Genomic DNA, 16,317 nt, shown 5'->3' with positions numbered 1-16,317 from the left:
ACAGCAGGTGTAGAGGTTGCTTTGTGGACAGTCGAATTTAGTGAATCCAGAAATGCTGAAGCAGCCTCGCACATGTGCACCAGATGTTTTATTGTGATGATTCTATCAAAGCCTTTCTTCTGCAGTTTGATGCCTCAGAGTTGTAGTTACCTTGTGCAGTCCTCAGCAGCTTTCTGACCTGCACGCAAACTCAATTTTTCACTTTAAGGTCACTATTTTATGGCTGCCATATTGCTTTTTATGGAGTCTGTATAGACCAGGGCTGGAAAAACAACAGTCCCTGAGGGTACACCTACTAAAGCTGATTCATAACTGGTGAATCGAGTGCTTTAAAACAGGAAAATCGCCAAACTGGACTGGAACACAGCCCATCAAGGCAGACATATAACTCTACAGAAAAGTCTACTAGAAGCTCCTGAAGAATTCTAAAGCATATCTAAAGCATCTTTTATAATTATTTTAAAAAATAAATAAATAAAAATATTGCCATGACGAAGTTCATAAGAAGAGCTCTAACCCAAAAATACAGCACTGAATAGCAGATGCATTAAAATGTACTATGGCCTAGGGAAACATGGTCACATGGTCATAAGTTGACATTTTATCTCATGTGCTAAAATATAAGAGGCTTTGGTCTCAAAAGTGAAATTTATTTGCATTTTAAAGTCTCTAAAAGTGAAAAACAAACAAACAAACAAACAAATAAATAAATAAATAAATAAATAAATAAATAAATAAATAAATAAATTCACTGAAAGATGCCTACATTTACATCCAGATTTATAAACAAATATGGAAAAATAACATTCTAATGATTGATAATCATCATCATCATCTCTCAATAACATTGATAACATTTATGAAGTTTGTTACCATTTTATAATCTGGTTATCGCTAAAAGTGAAAAACAAACAAACAAATTATTAGATACATCAACAAATAAACAAAAATAAATAAAAAATAAAATAAATAAAATAAATAAATATATTCACTGAAAGATGCTTCAACTACATCTAGATTTATAGCCAAATACGGAAAAACATCATTTTAATGATTGATAATCATCATCATCATCATCACCTAACATTCTCTTGGTCATTTATATATTAAACATTTCTACATTTGTTTTACCATTAGCCTTTGTGTCATAGCTGACGTCTTTAATTTCTCACGTCTGTTTCGCTATGGAATTTAACTATCCAAAAAAATGTATTCCGAAATGGATTCAGAGAATTCAGCCCCAGCACCATCACATAGGTAACGTTTTCCTGGATGCATATAAAAAAACCTCCTGTCTGTTCTCCATAGAGCTGTGATGAAGATGAAGATGATGATGATGATGATGATGATGATGAAAATGAATGCTAAGAATGAAACATTAAGACTTCATTATTCTGCATTACTTTGATTTAAATTAAATCAATTTAATGTTTTGTTAAATGTTGCATAGAAAAAAAAAAATTCCTAAACCAAGCATACTATCAAGCTATAAACGTGCAGAAGTGTGAGCACAGATTCTGTGAGGCCTAATTAAGCTTGATGACTTTGTCAAAATGGACAAAATTATAACTGTGGGTGGCCTCTGGGGCATCGGTTTATTTGTTGTTAGTGTGTATCTGAGTGTAGCTTCGTAATTTAGTGTCATGTGTAGGTGTGTGCGTGTGTGTGTGCGCTTAACATGGTGACCATTCATTTCGTCCTGGCAGTCTGGCAGAGAGTGGATCCTCTGTAGACTTTTAGACTGATTCTGTACCTTCTCACCTTCAACACACACACACACACACACACAGACACACAGGTAGAGAAGGAAGAACAGATTACCTTGGTGTCTCCCATCAAAGTTGTTAGAGCAGGAACAAGGAAAGGACATTCCTGAAGGACAAAGGAAGAAAATAGGACCAGCAGCAGGAAAGAATAGCTGCATATGGGAGCATGGGAGATTGGAAGAGGAAGAGGGGGATGATTTTAATGATGCCCTGGGCTCCTAGAGTAATATGATTCAGTTAAAGGAGAGTGGACTTCATCTGTGACTTTCATTAAGTGTGTTGAAGCTAATGATCTCTCTCTCTCTCTCTCTCTCTCTCTCGGTGACACTGTGGAAGTATCATTACAACAGACTAGAACGTCCCACACCTCCACTGAGAGATATTATTGTACATCATTTCTTTGCCCTACACACACACACACACACACACATATATATATATATACACACACACATTATACCACCAGCAGTGGAAAGCTATGCGTGTGCTTGCCCATGTGTGTATGAGTTAGGTGACCTTGCGACAGCAAACCTAATAACACTCTTCGGTAATTATAATAGCTACATTTCCAGCAACCTATGTGTGAGAGTGTGTGTGTGTGTGTGTGTGTGTATGAATCAGAGCCTTGCTTTATGTATACAATAACCCATTGCATGACCTTATGGCTCATCAACTCATTCTGTGTGTGTATACAGTCATGACAATTGCTCCACCAGCGTTACACACTCACTCACACATGAGCCTTACTCTTGGAACTCATAATGAATCATCGTTCACCATTGTGACATTCATAGTGGGTTTAACTTCCTGTACGAGATACTAATAGGATCATGAGTGTCACATAAAGGTCAACAGCATACGGAGAGTTCCATAGTTGAGCTGTACAGCGAGCTTGATTCTAAAAGTACATAGAAATTTCTGGAAATAAATGTAATGAATAGTGCTAAGCCTTGTTGCTGGGGTTGTTCCTTTATGAGTACAGCTTAGGTAACATTAATATGGATGGTAGGATATAATAAGAAGAAGAATATAAAGTTCCCCTCGGAACAGCGAGGTGAATTGAAGACATTTGGGTTTGAGAACAAAATGATCGATATTAAAAAATCGATCAGCTTTTATTTCCTGATATTCACATTGGATCTGTTAAACAGTTTGGCATCTTTAATGGCAGTCCCCCTTAATTTTTAAATAAATTTTAAAGCAATTGCATTAAGTCAATGATGCACTGATATCAGCAAACTGCTGTGTTCTTCATTTCTGATGCTTTCTATTCTTCTAATGCATTATCAAATGGTTGAAATCTGCTGATTGACTTGGCCTGGTCTCAAACCTTTCCCTTTTTTCCCAAATGAACTCCTGTGTATTTTGAGTCATGATTTATTTTTCGATCTCAAACATTGCAGTGGATTCCACCTACTTCAGTAACTGCCTGTTCAGCTTGTTGCAATCAGGCAAACAAATGCTTCCGGGAGGAGTTTCTTTGCTCAGTTACACTCCTTAACATTGAAATGTTTGTGTCATAAAACATTTAAGAATCCATAAAGTCTCATGAAGTTCATTGAAAGCACTTTACTGTTGCTACATGTAACACAATTGCACGTAAATTCTATTATTTCTTTTTTCTATATATTATTATTATTATTATTATTACTACTACTACTACTACTAATTATTATTATTATTATTATTATTATTATTATTATTATTATTATTAATTTTAATTTTATGATTTTTTTTCTTACCTGTTGTTAAATTTACTTTACTTCCTTTTTTCTTTCATAAATAAATATATAAACCTCATTTTTAAAATATCCCAGGCACTGATCAAAAAAATCTATGATACCCACAAAATGTGCCTAAAGTTTTCTTATGGTAGAATCTAGAGACTCTCCACCACAGTAGATGTCTGCATACGAATGCCATCCCTTACGATATTTCACTTTAAGAATTGAAATTGTGCAAAAATATTTGCATCAGCATACGAAGCATTTTCGGCATACAAACGAACCAAACCAAACCCCGGCTAAGTTGCGCGTATGTCCGGGGTCCATTCAAAACTTGTTTGCGTCAGTGGAAAGTAAGGGAAGCCAACCCGAAGAGAGCTTACAAATTTTATGATTTTTTTTTTTCAGTCAGTGAAAGCTGTTTTGAAAGAATTGACCCACGATACCAATGTTGCCTTCGGCATGCGCTCAAAAGCTAGGTGATTTTTCCCACGTTTTTTGTTGACAGATTGGTGGCGTGGGTGGTCTGTTCTATTTTTAGCCAAAGCTTGGTGGCACGACTTCTTGTGAGGACGTTTGACATTGACCCTTGAGGTGGCTGGAATGGATTAGCATTTTCATTATTTCTTATTGGAAAATCTGTCTATCTATCTATCCATCCATCCATCCATCCATCTATGTGTGCTGAGACCTGAGACCTGAGACCAGCACTGCTACCAGCATGTTCTCACACTTGTAAATATTTGCACAATTCAATTTGTATGAAACGTTAGAAGCAGGCATAGTATCCAATGCAAACACCTTATCTGTTCAAATTTACCCACATATTTGCATGAGATTAGGCTCATTATTAGCCACAAGACCTGTAGATGATTGTAGTGTTGTGAGTAATCCTTTAGCTCGTTACAACCGGTTCATGCTCTGTGTTTGTTCTTTAAACATTTAGCATTATCTTCCAAGCTGTTAAAAATTCATCACTACAAATTGTCAATAAGTTAAACTATAGTTAGGTTTTGGAGAGATTTTATTTTTTGTTATCTTGGCTTGTGTGAAATCTGTCAGTTGAAATTCCTATCACTTTTGTGTGGGTTGTCAACACACTGAGATCCTGTGAGACGCTCTGTTGGTGGCAGACTGAATGGACACAGTGATTGGCTTCACACAGAGACTAGAAGATCCATGCTAGGCTAAATGTCCTTGCTTTATCAGAGAATATCAAAGAGCTAGAGTAAAGGATTTACTTTTGCTGCAAGCTAAAAGCAAACAAAAGAAAAGTTGCAGTGAAAACAACCGCAGAGACGAGCAACACCGAAGATGATCCTAAATCGGTGTATTGTTGCTAGCACTGTTACCACATTGTGGCTAATTTCACATTTATTGCGTTTGAGTGCATCACTGTAACACTCCCACTCAGACTGCAGTCGAATTTAACGTATTTGCTGATGCAAGACAGTACAGAGCTATTTCCTGTGTAACTCTCTCTCACACACACACACACACACACACTGAGACTGCATTATAGCTTAAGGTTAAGTCATACCACCAGTATTCTCCCGCTGAGAACTGAACCAATTTATTCCGCTGCTGACAGGGAAATAAACTCTCGCTAGGGTCGCCTGGTGAGAATGTCCACCGGGAGACCTTGCAGAATATACACACACACACACACACACACAGTTTGTATGAAGAAATTATTCCAAGGGCAAACCATAAAACAAAGCACACTTAAAATGGTTTCTTATAAAACAAAAAGTTTATCATCTAATTCTCAAATTCTTATTATGCAAACACTCAACTATAAACTATAAACTGTTCACAGGTACAGATGGAAATTTGTCTTAATTGTTCAAATGCAAGAATACATATGGGATATACAGTATATGGACTAGGCATTGATATTTCTGGTGAGGATCATGTTGGATTGAATGCCATGGAAGGCAAGGTCATCTCTGGGGACCACACTCACCTAAGGATAGTTTGGAATAGCCAGTCCACCTCTTGGCATGTTAGAAGTAACCGGAGAACCCTGAGAAAACCCGGATAAACATGTGCAATAGACACGCACTTGATCTACCACCACCTCTAAAATTTCTCTTGTCAGAAGCGGGATACAAACCCAAAAATCCATTCACCAAGTGGAAGGCTTAAACCTTGAGGGTGGCAGCTTAGACTGCGTGGCTGTCCTGACATCAGGATGATGTTGAGAGATGCAGGTGTGATCATGAATGTTCAAAAAATCTATCAAATTTTTTCATTCTTCAACCAATTTCTAGCTAATATTCAGAGGATGGAAAATGGTGAGTTTAGTTAAGTTGCTTTTGTTTGTCACATATACATTACTACATGAAATTACTTCTTCACATATCCCATTCTTGGAGGTTTTTGGGTCAATGGCAAGGGTCAGCCATAATGCAGCTCCCCTAGAGTGTGGAGAACTTGAGAGCCTTACTTAAGGGCCCGATGGTGGGAGCTTGAGAGCACTGGGGCTTAAATCCTAATCTTCTGATCAACAACACAGAGCCTTAACCACCTGATCTGCCACCCCCCACAAAATTTCACATGTCAGAAGTGGGATTCGAACCCACGCCTCCACTGGGAGACCAGAATCCTCCTTACATCAGGCGGAAGGCTTGAACCTTGAGTCTGGCGCCTTAGACCGCTCGGCCATCCTGACAGTAGAAGGTGATTGTGAATGAATGAATAAACAGATTCAGGCTTGATCATCGCTGTTCAAAAATCTATCAAATTTTCAAGCACTTTTTGCTTCTATGACCAATTTCTTGCTAGCTAGCTAACACTGCTGGAGTAATCAACAATGCTTGTTAGCTAGCTAGCTAATATTCAGAGGATGGAAAATGGTGAGTTTAGTTAGGAAACCTTTATTTGTCACATATACATTACCACACAGTGAAATCCTTTCTTCACATATCCCATTCTTAGAGGACTGGAGTCAGATCTCAGGGTCAGCCTTAGAGAATGGGGGTTTGGGGGCCTTGCTCAAGGGCCCGATGGTAGGAGATTGAGAGCACTGAGTCTTAAATTCTAATCTTCTGATCAACAACACAGAGCCTTAACCACCTGATCTGCCACCAGCCACAAAACTACACATGTCAGAAGTCAGATTCACTCCACCACTGGGAGACCAGAATCCTCCTTACATCAGGCAAAAGGCTCGAACCATGAGTCCAGCAACTTAGACTGCCTGACGATCCTGACATTAAAATAAAATGGTGAGTTTAGTTAAGTAGCCTTTATTTGTCACATATACATTACTGCAACGTGAAATCCTTTATTCACATATCCCATTCTTGGAGGTTTGGAGTCAGAGCTCAGGGTCAGCCTTGGAGAATGGGGGTTTGGGGGCCTTGCCACCCCGATGGTGGCAGCTTGGTGGTGCTGGGGCTTTAACCCCTATCTTCCGATCAGCAACCCAGAATCTTAACCACTTGAGTTACCATGGCCTCTAAAACTTCTAGTGTCAGAAGTGGATAATGCTAAGACAGCTGGAGTAATCAACATTGCTTGCTAGCTAGCTTATATTCAGAGGATGGAATTGGTGTTTAGTTTAGTTTAGTTAAGTAGCCTTTATTTGTCACATGTACATTACTACACAGTGAAATTCTTTCATCACACATCCCTTCCTTGGAGGGTTAGTGTCAGAGCACAGGGCCAACCATGATGTAGCATCCCTGGAGCAGCAGGGGGTGAGTTGGGGACCTTGCTCAAGGGCCCAATAGCAGCCTGATAGTGTTGGGGCTTAAACCCTGATTTTCGGATGAACAGCCCAGAGCCTTAACCACTTGATCTATCACCACCTCTAAAACTTCTCATGTGAGAGGTGGGATTCAAACCACTTCCAACCTGAGACCAGAATCCTCCTTACATCAGGTGGAAGGTACAAACCTTGAGTCTGTCTCCTTAGACCTCTCAGCCATCCTGACACAGTGATGATATAGTGAATGAACAGACACAGGATTGGCCTTCAATTTGAGAAATATGCCATTAGCAATGATATATACTTTATGGAAAATCTGCTATAAGTGCAACATTCTGTGTTGAAACCGCTCTAAAGGGCAGCATTCAGTCCACTGGATGCCTGTTGAATAGGACGCACAAACACCTGTTCAGAAATAACCTGCATGTGTGGCTTTCTCTGAGATAAACCAATTGGACAAGGTAGTTCTTGGAGAGGGTTCATTAGGCTGTTCAGCCATGCTGTAACTGTCACACACACACACACACACACACATACAGTCCCAAGGGTAGGTAGGTGGGTTAGCAGGGAGGCCATGCTTGATTGCTCTGTGTGGTTCGGTCCATTGGCATTGGCTCTTATGGGGGAAGCTGCTTGGCAAAGCTACAAATCAAACTGGGCATTATTGTTTGTACACACACACACACACACACAACACACAGGGAGGGTGGGAGCTGTGAACAGCAGGGATAACTGGCATTTGGAAGAAGGCCCGCAAAAAATACCTTGTTTCCTCATTGTGGTTTTCCAGAAAAGTCGCTTTGGCTTCCGTTCCAAAAACTGAGATCAGCTTGAGTTTAGGTCAGTTACTATGGCAACGTATGCTGTGAAGCTTACCTGTTCATCTAAACCACATCAGAAATTGGCCCAATCTGTACTTGTCATTTTTTTTCTTTAGTATAGTAAATACTTCTGCTTACATGATTCATGCACTAGACCCTGACAACAACACTACTTATTATTCTTTATTCCTATACTGAGTGCATGCATTTAAATATCCCGTTGCCTTGCGATTCTTCCACATTTCATACCTTCCACAGGCTTATCAGTTAAATAAAAATTGATATCAAGGCTTCAGGCGGAGAGTAATTTAACACCGTTTATAATCGTGTCGTATTTCAGGACCCTTAAATGTAAAGGAAGGACATTATGTGAATAGGAAATCTTTCCACAACATTAATGTGTGGGTAATAATACGAAATTGGTTTCTGACTCCAAGCTTCATTTTACAGTATAGTGCCATTCACGAGGCGCTATATTCTCGTTACTTAATTAAAAGGGCTGGGTGAGTATGGGAGCTCTGCCATGTCGTTAATGACATTAAAGGCAAATCTAAAGGCAAAGCATGATCTATAATCATGAATTTGACACGTTAAGAAATTGTGCAAGAAATTTTTAGTGTGAAAAATAATTAAAATGTCCTTCTTTGTATTATACAATTTAAAGCCTTAATTCTCTGGAGAGAGAGAGAGAGAGAGAGAGAGAGAGGGGGATGTCTGCATCGGTGATGACCTGAACCTGCACCACTGAGGGACTAGAGTCAGGGTCGAGATGCTTTTTGACATCCTCATGGACAGGATCCAGAGTCGGAGAGGGAGTCAATGTCACCTTAACGAGATCATGTGATATGGGAGCATGTGTAATCCTTACACAGCATTGGGTTGAGAGGAGTCAGACACTCGAACACTGTCATAACTCTCAGAATCCTCAGAGAGAAGTTTTATAGATGGAACAATTAATTAAAAAACATATTTCTCAAAATAAACGGTTTAATCCAGTTTATATCAGACTAAATTGCTGAATGATGACGGGTTTTTTTTTCAACGTTTACCAGTGAGCTGACACATTAAACTAGTGCTTAAATGAGGTTGTACATTGTAAATCTCAGTTTGGAGATTAAAATGGTTCCAAAGGTTCAGTGAAGTTTTGATCATTTTTTTTCTTTTATAGACACCACAGCAGATATTTAGGACAGAGGAGAAGATTGTCAAGGTCTCTGGTCCCTCCGTGACGGACATTTACACCACATGCTGCATCCTCAGTGACCTCACGCACCCCTCACACAAACTCTTCACCCTCCTGCCGTCTGGCAAAAGGTACCGAAGCGTTCAGACTGTGGAACAGTTTCTTCCAGTGAGACAAGAGACTCAATATCCAGAAACTAGACTGACACCAACCCACACCCACACGCACACTGTACACTAGACCACGCAAAGTACCTTTGCAAGATACTGTACTGACCATCTGCATTTTTGCTACTAACCAGTATGCTATGTTTACAACATTTATTATTATATTGAAAAATCTTTTTTGCACTTTATACACTTCCTGTGTACTGGTCAGTGCTTCACTGTTCACACTAACATTTTTCTATCTTGTGCTTCTTAAACAAAATGTGTGCTTTGTTTAAGTCTTTGATTTGTATAGCCGTTTGTAAGCAGCTTATAAATTCAGGATATAGAATTTAAAGAATTCCATGAGACTCAGTAAGCTGATATGAAGAAGAATCCTTGAGAGGAACCAGACACAAAAGGAAAGCCATCCTCATCTTGGGGACATGGTGAAGTTATAAATAATTCCCTTTGTACAATAAGGTGAAAAAGTGTTGTGTAAGCAGGAAATTAATTCTTATGTGAAGTCTATCTTATCAACTGAAGTTATCAGCAGTTCACTCAAGTGCAAAACGCTGGCAAGTGGAGTGGAGTCCAAAGCCATCTCTATGGGTTCTAAATGGCACTATCCACAGCATTTCCATGAATCTCCATGTGGAGCTGTTCTCAAAGCAGCACGTGTCCTCCAACGTTGTTTCGTTTCACCAGCTGTTCTGCTGAAATGGCAATAAATCCATTTGACTTCGCTGATGCTTTTCTTTATGTTCACATTTGGTTAGAGTTATCCTGTAATAAAAAAAGCATCAATTTAATGTGAGCCGCTTTAAAGCCATGGGACAAATCAAGAAAAAAAAATACAATGTCCACTCTAGCAGGTCATATCGTTATAACTTACTGTGGACGAATGATGGTTTGAAATTGTCCCAAAGAGAAGATTAGATGTTATTAAGGAAATGGTGTGAAAATGTTTTGGGCTTATTTTATTTCCTGGGAAGTCATTTTGAGATTGGTGAATTAATCTAAATTCTATTTTAAAAAACTCGGGCCATGAAATCAAACACTTAATGACTCAAATAAAACACTCAGCATTTTTATTCCCAACTACTTTGATCTGAAAATTTAGAATCCTGAAAATATACTGTGACACTGTATTATTTCTATACGTTATTTACACCTCTATGGTTGTTTTAGATGTTTTTTCTTCTCTCACACATCCATCACAAAAGCTTTTAACTTTCAGCATATCTCACACTTCAGAGAGTCCACATACTCCTCGAAGGTGAGTATGAGGTGAGCTGATCATGCTAAAACGAAGTCTCTGTTTGTGAACCTCTTGATATGTCATGTTGAGTTCACTCAAATCAGAGTTTCAAGTCTGTTAAAGCAGATTTCTAGAAGGCACGTAAGACCTGGCCAAGTATTCTCAACCAACTGTAGCATAATTGTATTGGACTGCTGTGAATGATCATGAAAGCCAAGGAGAACAATGCAACAGGGAGTCAGAAGTCCGTCTGTGTCTTTCGCATTGTTGCATTAGTGTGTAGGAGGAGAGGAGAGGTGAGTTAAAGCAGTGTGTGTGTGTATATTTGTGTGTGTGTGTGTGTGTGTGTGTATGGCCTGTGCTATTCTGGGCCGTGTGGGAGCAACTCTCCAGCCGTTCGCAACATGGAATGTTCTGTCTTACTGGGTCGAGTCATTTGGGCGGATTTTCAATAAAGAAAGTGTTCAGTATGAATTGTGCAAATAGCCATGTCTAGATAAATAACCTTGACTGACCTTCTGATTTATATATTTTTTGACTCTTCCAAGAGCTCTACAGGATTGTTAGACGATATCAGCATGTATGAACAGTAGAAATGTACAAAAATCTCGTCAATTACATTTGATTAACACAACAAACCATTTCCGTTCCTGAAAAGGGCAAGCTTGGCCATTGTGTGTGTGAAAACCATGAGACATTGTGTTGTACCGCAAAAGCAAATCAAGCATTAAGTTTGTAATTAAACACAACAGAACATCAAGTGATGACGCGTAATGGTTTCGCCGCTAAAAGGCAATCGGAGACCAGCCACGTTATGAATATCTCTGCCTGATGAATTCCACTTTTGCTGAACAACAGCCATGAGAGCTGATTCGTCTTTAATTAAAGTAATTTGTTTGCTTTAATCAAAGTGAGCCGTGTTGCCTTTTTAAAATGAATCAGAAGCTTGTTCGAAGCAATATATATATTATCTGCTGATGGAGAACGTTATTCGGACGTGTTTGGAAGATCGTCGACTTACTAATGACATGACAGCTATTAAGATCTCGAATCTGATTGGTCAGAAGATGATGATTTTTTTTTCTGTAACTATATATGACAGTAGTGTCGGTTTATTCAGTCAAATCACTGCTCTTCTTTCTCGCACTTTAAAAACGGTGATGTTTTCTGTGCGAAGATGTACAACATGTCAGAAGCTTTTTTTGTGGTGTCTCGGTTATGTGACAAACTGCATTTTAATAACCCTGAGACAGTGAAACAGACTGATGAGAGAAACAGAGATAATTGGAAGGATTTCTAATTACCTAAACTATTTAATAAATAAAATCGGTCTTTAATTGAAAAAAAATACTGTGAAGAATGAAATGACTCGCGACTTTCTGTTATAGCAAAATATATTTCTGTATGATGGGACATCTGACCTTTCAGATAAATATGGAGGCAGAGGATGCTGAAGCAACAAAAAGAACATGTCATGAACAGAAGCTAGACAGAAAAAAACACTGAAATCTTAATAGGGGTATAATAATAATAATAATAATAATAATAATAATAATAATAATAATAATAATCATGATAGGAGTGGTGGCTCAAGTGGTTAAGGCTCTGGGTTGTTGAGCTTCAAGCCGCAAGCTGCCAAGCTGCCACCATTGGGTCCTTGAGCAAGGCCCCTGGCCCACCAAATGCCCCCCTCTCCTGACTCCATCCACCCCCCACCCCCGCTCCAGGGGCACTGTATCATGGCTGACCCATACAACCCTCCAAGGATGTGATATGCGAAAAAAGAATTTCACTGTGCAGTAATGTATATATATGTGACAAATAAACGCTATTTAAATAAATAATAAATGGTTCTTTTTTTACAAAATCTTTCAAAATGGCTCTATATGAAGAATATTTTTTGGATTTCATATATGAAGCAAGTGATGTAGAGATTTTGTTGTTTAAAAAATCAGTCAGATGTTTGGAATGGAATAAAATTCCATAAATGGTAAAGATCCCACTTCCCTGTACTCTTACAGTAAAATGGCACACTAGAACAGTCTCAACATCATAAGTGAAGTAGTTTTAAGCTTAGATATTCCTTTAGATTTTAATATTTATTTTCATTTTGTTTCACCCCATTTCTACCTACTAGTTAACTTTATTTTGTCTAAGCTTTAACATGTCCAGTAAATCAAGCCTTTGTGCTTCCTCTGCAATCCGATTCTCTTATCAATCTTGTATGATTCGTATTCTTGGAATGACAGAGAGTTTCCCACCCATTGTGAGTCTGACAAAGGTAAATAAGAGGTCAGGGCGAATGAGAAATACCTCACCGCTCCACTCAGTCTGGTTTTAATCCCTACAACAGCCATCTCTCTCTCCCTCATTCTCTCTTCATCTCATTCCACTCCTTGCCTTCCTCTCCTCCCTCACCATTTCTGTTTGACTGGTTAATCCCCCTCTCTTTTAAGAGACCAGTCAGGCATGCAAAGGGAATAAGGGAGGATTCAAAGTGTACACGTTATGGCCACTGCCTGTTCTTTTTCACTCCTATCTTCCCTGGTGTCTCTGTTTCTCAACCTCAAGACTTCTTCTTTTTTATGTTCTGGTTTATCTGGTAGAATTAATTGCTAGGGATATACATTTGTGTGTATTTGTTTCATATATACAAATATATATATTTATATTTTATATATATATATATATATATATATATATATATATATATATATATATATATATATATATATATATATATATATATCAAAATCCTAAATAATTTTAATTAACCTCAGTTGAGGGATTTATTGCCATAAATTTTTCATCATACTTGGAATGACACATATTGTGCATAGTGTGTGTGTGTGTGAGTGTGTGTATGTTTGGTAGGAAGACTAACTGCACAAGGATTCAAGGGAGGATCCCTGTTCATTCATGCAGCCATTCTATTATAATTTATAATGAAACCCAGTCATGTTGCCGTAATAACTAATTAATAACGTTATCATAACCAGTCAAATGTAACCAGGGACACGTGCAACAAATCCACCAGTCTAACACTTTGGTATGAGATTCTCAGAAAGGGTGAAAGGCCTCTGTGATAAGAGTTTGTCTGTGGAATTATCTGCTGATTGCTTTATTTCTTCCAAAAGTCCTTCAATCCACCGTAATGAGCTCGGCACTTATCCAAGCAGCCATCGGGGAAAAATCCAATTTAGGCCGTCAAATAGCTGAGATGGGTGGGCTTCGTTCATAGACTTAAGAATGTGAGCGTTGAATCGCAGACTGGTGTTTCTTGTCAGTTTGCAGATGAAGAATTTCTGCGTGAGAGAGAGAGAGCATGCTGCTGGAATCTCGTTTAGGTTTAGATCTTATTGAAATGGCGGAAGTGGTCTAGGTTGCTTACGAAGCAAAAATCAACACCTTTTCGGGGCTGTGATGCTGATGCTGGGTTTGTCTGCTGAACACAAACCTTTTCTACTAAAACCTCTGACTAGCTAGTGATGTTTTGGGAACTGATCAGAGTCTTTCTATAATGTATTTTAAAACAGATATGAATATTCATTCTAAAACAAATTGGATCTGTTTATTTAGAAGTTGTTTTGAATTGCTAGAACAAGTCAAGCGTTTCGTGTCTAATTAAACCCAACCATCAGAACTATCAATTGACTTAAAAGGCAATCAGAGACCAGCCACATTATGAAGATCTTCTGTCTCTATTTTGGCTGAAGAACAGCCATGAGAGCTGATTCATCAGTTTGCTTTAATGGATGTGAATTGTGTTCCTTTTAAATGAATCAGGGGCCTGTTTGAGGCAAGGTGGAATCCTGGTATCGTCCAGTATGTTACAGAAAGGACATATCTGTAAAATGATATGCAACAATGATTTGCTTTAAATTATTCTCAGTGCATTTTGACTTGGTTTGTGTTCAGACTAGATAGGGAGCGTTTTTCACCCTTCACTCCGTCACTTGCAAAGTTTTTCTTTTTTTTTTTTTAATGGAACTTTTTATATTTTATTAGAACTTTTTTTTTTATAAAAAAAAATGTTATATTGTGGAAATATAAAACAAGACACAGAACTTTTTTAATTTTATTTGTGGACATAAAAAACGAAACATAGAACTTTTTTTTTTTTAATTTTGTTTGTGGAAATACAAAACAAAACATGGAACATTTAATCATGTTTTATTTTGTTTATAGGCATACGAAAACAAAACATGGAACTTATTTGTTTTATTTTGTTTGTGGAAATATAAAGCAAGACACAAAACATTTTTTGTGGACATACAAAAAAAACATGGAGCATGTTATTATGTTTTATTTTGTTTATAGGCATACAAAAAAACATGGGGCATTTTTTATTTTGTTTTATTTTGTTTGTTGGAATAGAAAACAAAACATGGAGCCTTTTTGTTTTGTTTTGCTCATATTGGAGTGCTCCTAAAGTAACAATATTTTGCTGTCAAACAAATCAGAATTCAGGTTGATGACTAAGCATGGAGGCCAGAATGAAGCTGAAAACAATTAGACTTATCTTATTGTCCTAAGTCTTAGGTTATGCTGTGTTTTTATTTTGTTCTTTTCTGTTCTGTTTCATTTTTGGTCATTGTGAAGTGCTTCTAAAGGAATGATTTTTCTTTTGCTTCTACAATGATCAGAATGCAAGCATATCTGTGGCTGCATAATGTTTAGTCAAACATATAGTCAAGTCAAATGTTTTCATTTCATTTAGTCCCTTAAACATTAAAATCCTTGTGAGATTTCACTGTGTAAATGATAAGTACATGACTTGATCAAACTTGTTCTACATCATTCAATCAAATAATAAAGATACTTCTTTAAATTTAGTCATGAGATCACATTTTCATATGTAATTTTTTTTCTTAAATCTTTCTTGAGCAAATATCCTGTTATTCAGTGCATCACCCAACAGTTTAGCTTATAACTTGATAAATATCTGATGAAATTTTTTTAGTCTATTATTATTATTATTATTATTATTATTATTATTATTATTATTATTATTATTATTATTATTATTAAAGAAAAGCCTTAAAATCACATTATACAACACATGGGCTTTTAAGAAATAGACTGTAAAAAGGCAGTGTAAATTGAGACAAATGCATCCCTGTCGATCGCTATGTAAGTGCTAACTTGTTGATCTCCCTCACAGCGTGTCTAATAGAGCGCCTTTTATGAGAATGTGTTCTGAATGAGGTACGTCAGTGGTTAGTGGCCGTCCTGGAGGCTGCGGTACCATCAGAGAGGATGGAGGCGCTAGAGAAAGCCATCAGTTATGGGTCATTACCTTGTGAATGAGAGAAAGTGAATCGCTTTGTTTATATGGTGCATTACCTCCCAATTACATCGAATGTGTGCGTCCGGGGTGCGAGTACAGTGAGTTCTTCAGTGGTATCGCAATACTACCTCTCACCTGGTGTAACTTGGGGCACATTATTCCAGTGTATTTGTGCTTTGTGTTCTTCAAAGCTGTTAGCAGATACAGCTGGTGCTTGTATCTGGTGGTTGTGCATGTAAGTGTGTGTGGGAGGCATCTGCTGTCTCTGTACCTCAGGCTTGCTGTCATACTATAATTTCAGCAGATAAAAGCAGAAGGGAACTGGGATGCTAAAATCTGAACACGCTTTTAAAACCTTCCGGCAGAAAGAGCAGCTCAGCCAGGCCTTTCCTCCAGCATAGGAGAATTAAT

At 37.9% G+C, this 16,317-nt stretch overlaps 1 non-coding gene across 1 annotated transcript; it reads right to left on the bottom strand.

Moving 5' to 3' along the window:
• Positions 1-6,050: 6,050 nt before the first annotated feature.
• On the bottom strand, positions 6,051-6,164 carry trnal-caa (transfer RNA leucine (anticodon CAA)). The gene is made up of 2 exons: positions 6,127-6,164; positions 6,051-6,096 (listed from the first exon to the last, which is right to left on the bottom strand). It is a non-coding gene; the product is annotated as a tRNA-Leu (tRNA).
• Positions 6,165-16,317: the final 10,153 nt, after the last annotated feature.

Source organism: Hemibagrus wyckioides, linkage group LG06 (genome assembly GCF_019097595.1).
Source record: "Hemibagrus wyckioides isolate EC202008001 linkage group LG06, SWU_Hwy_1.0, whole genome shotgun sequence".
NCBI lineage: Eukaryota > Metazoa > Chordata > Actinopteri > Siluriformes > Bagridae > Hemibagrus > Hemibagrus wyckioides.
This window is presented reverse-complemented; position numbering and strand designations above follow the sequence as displayed.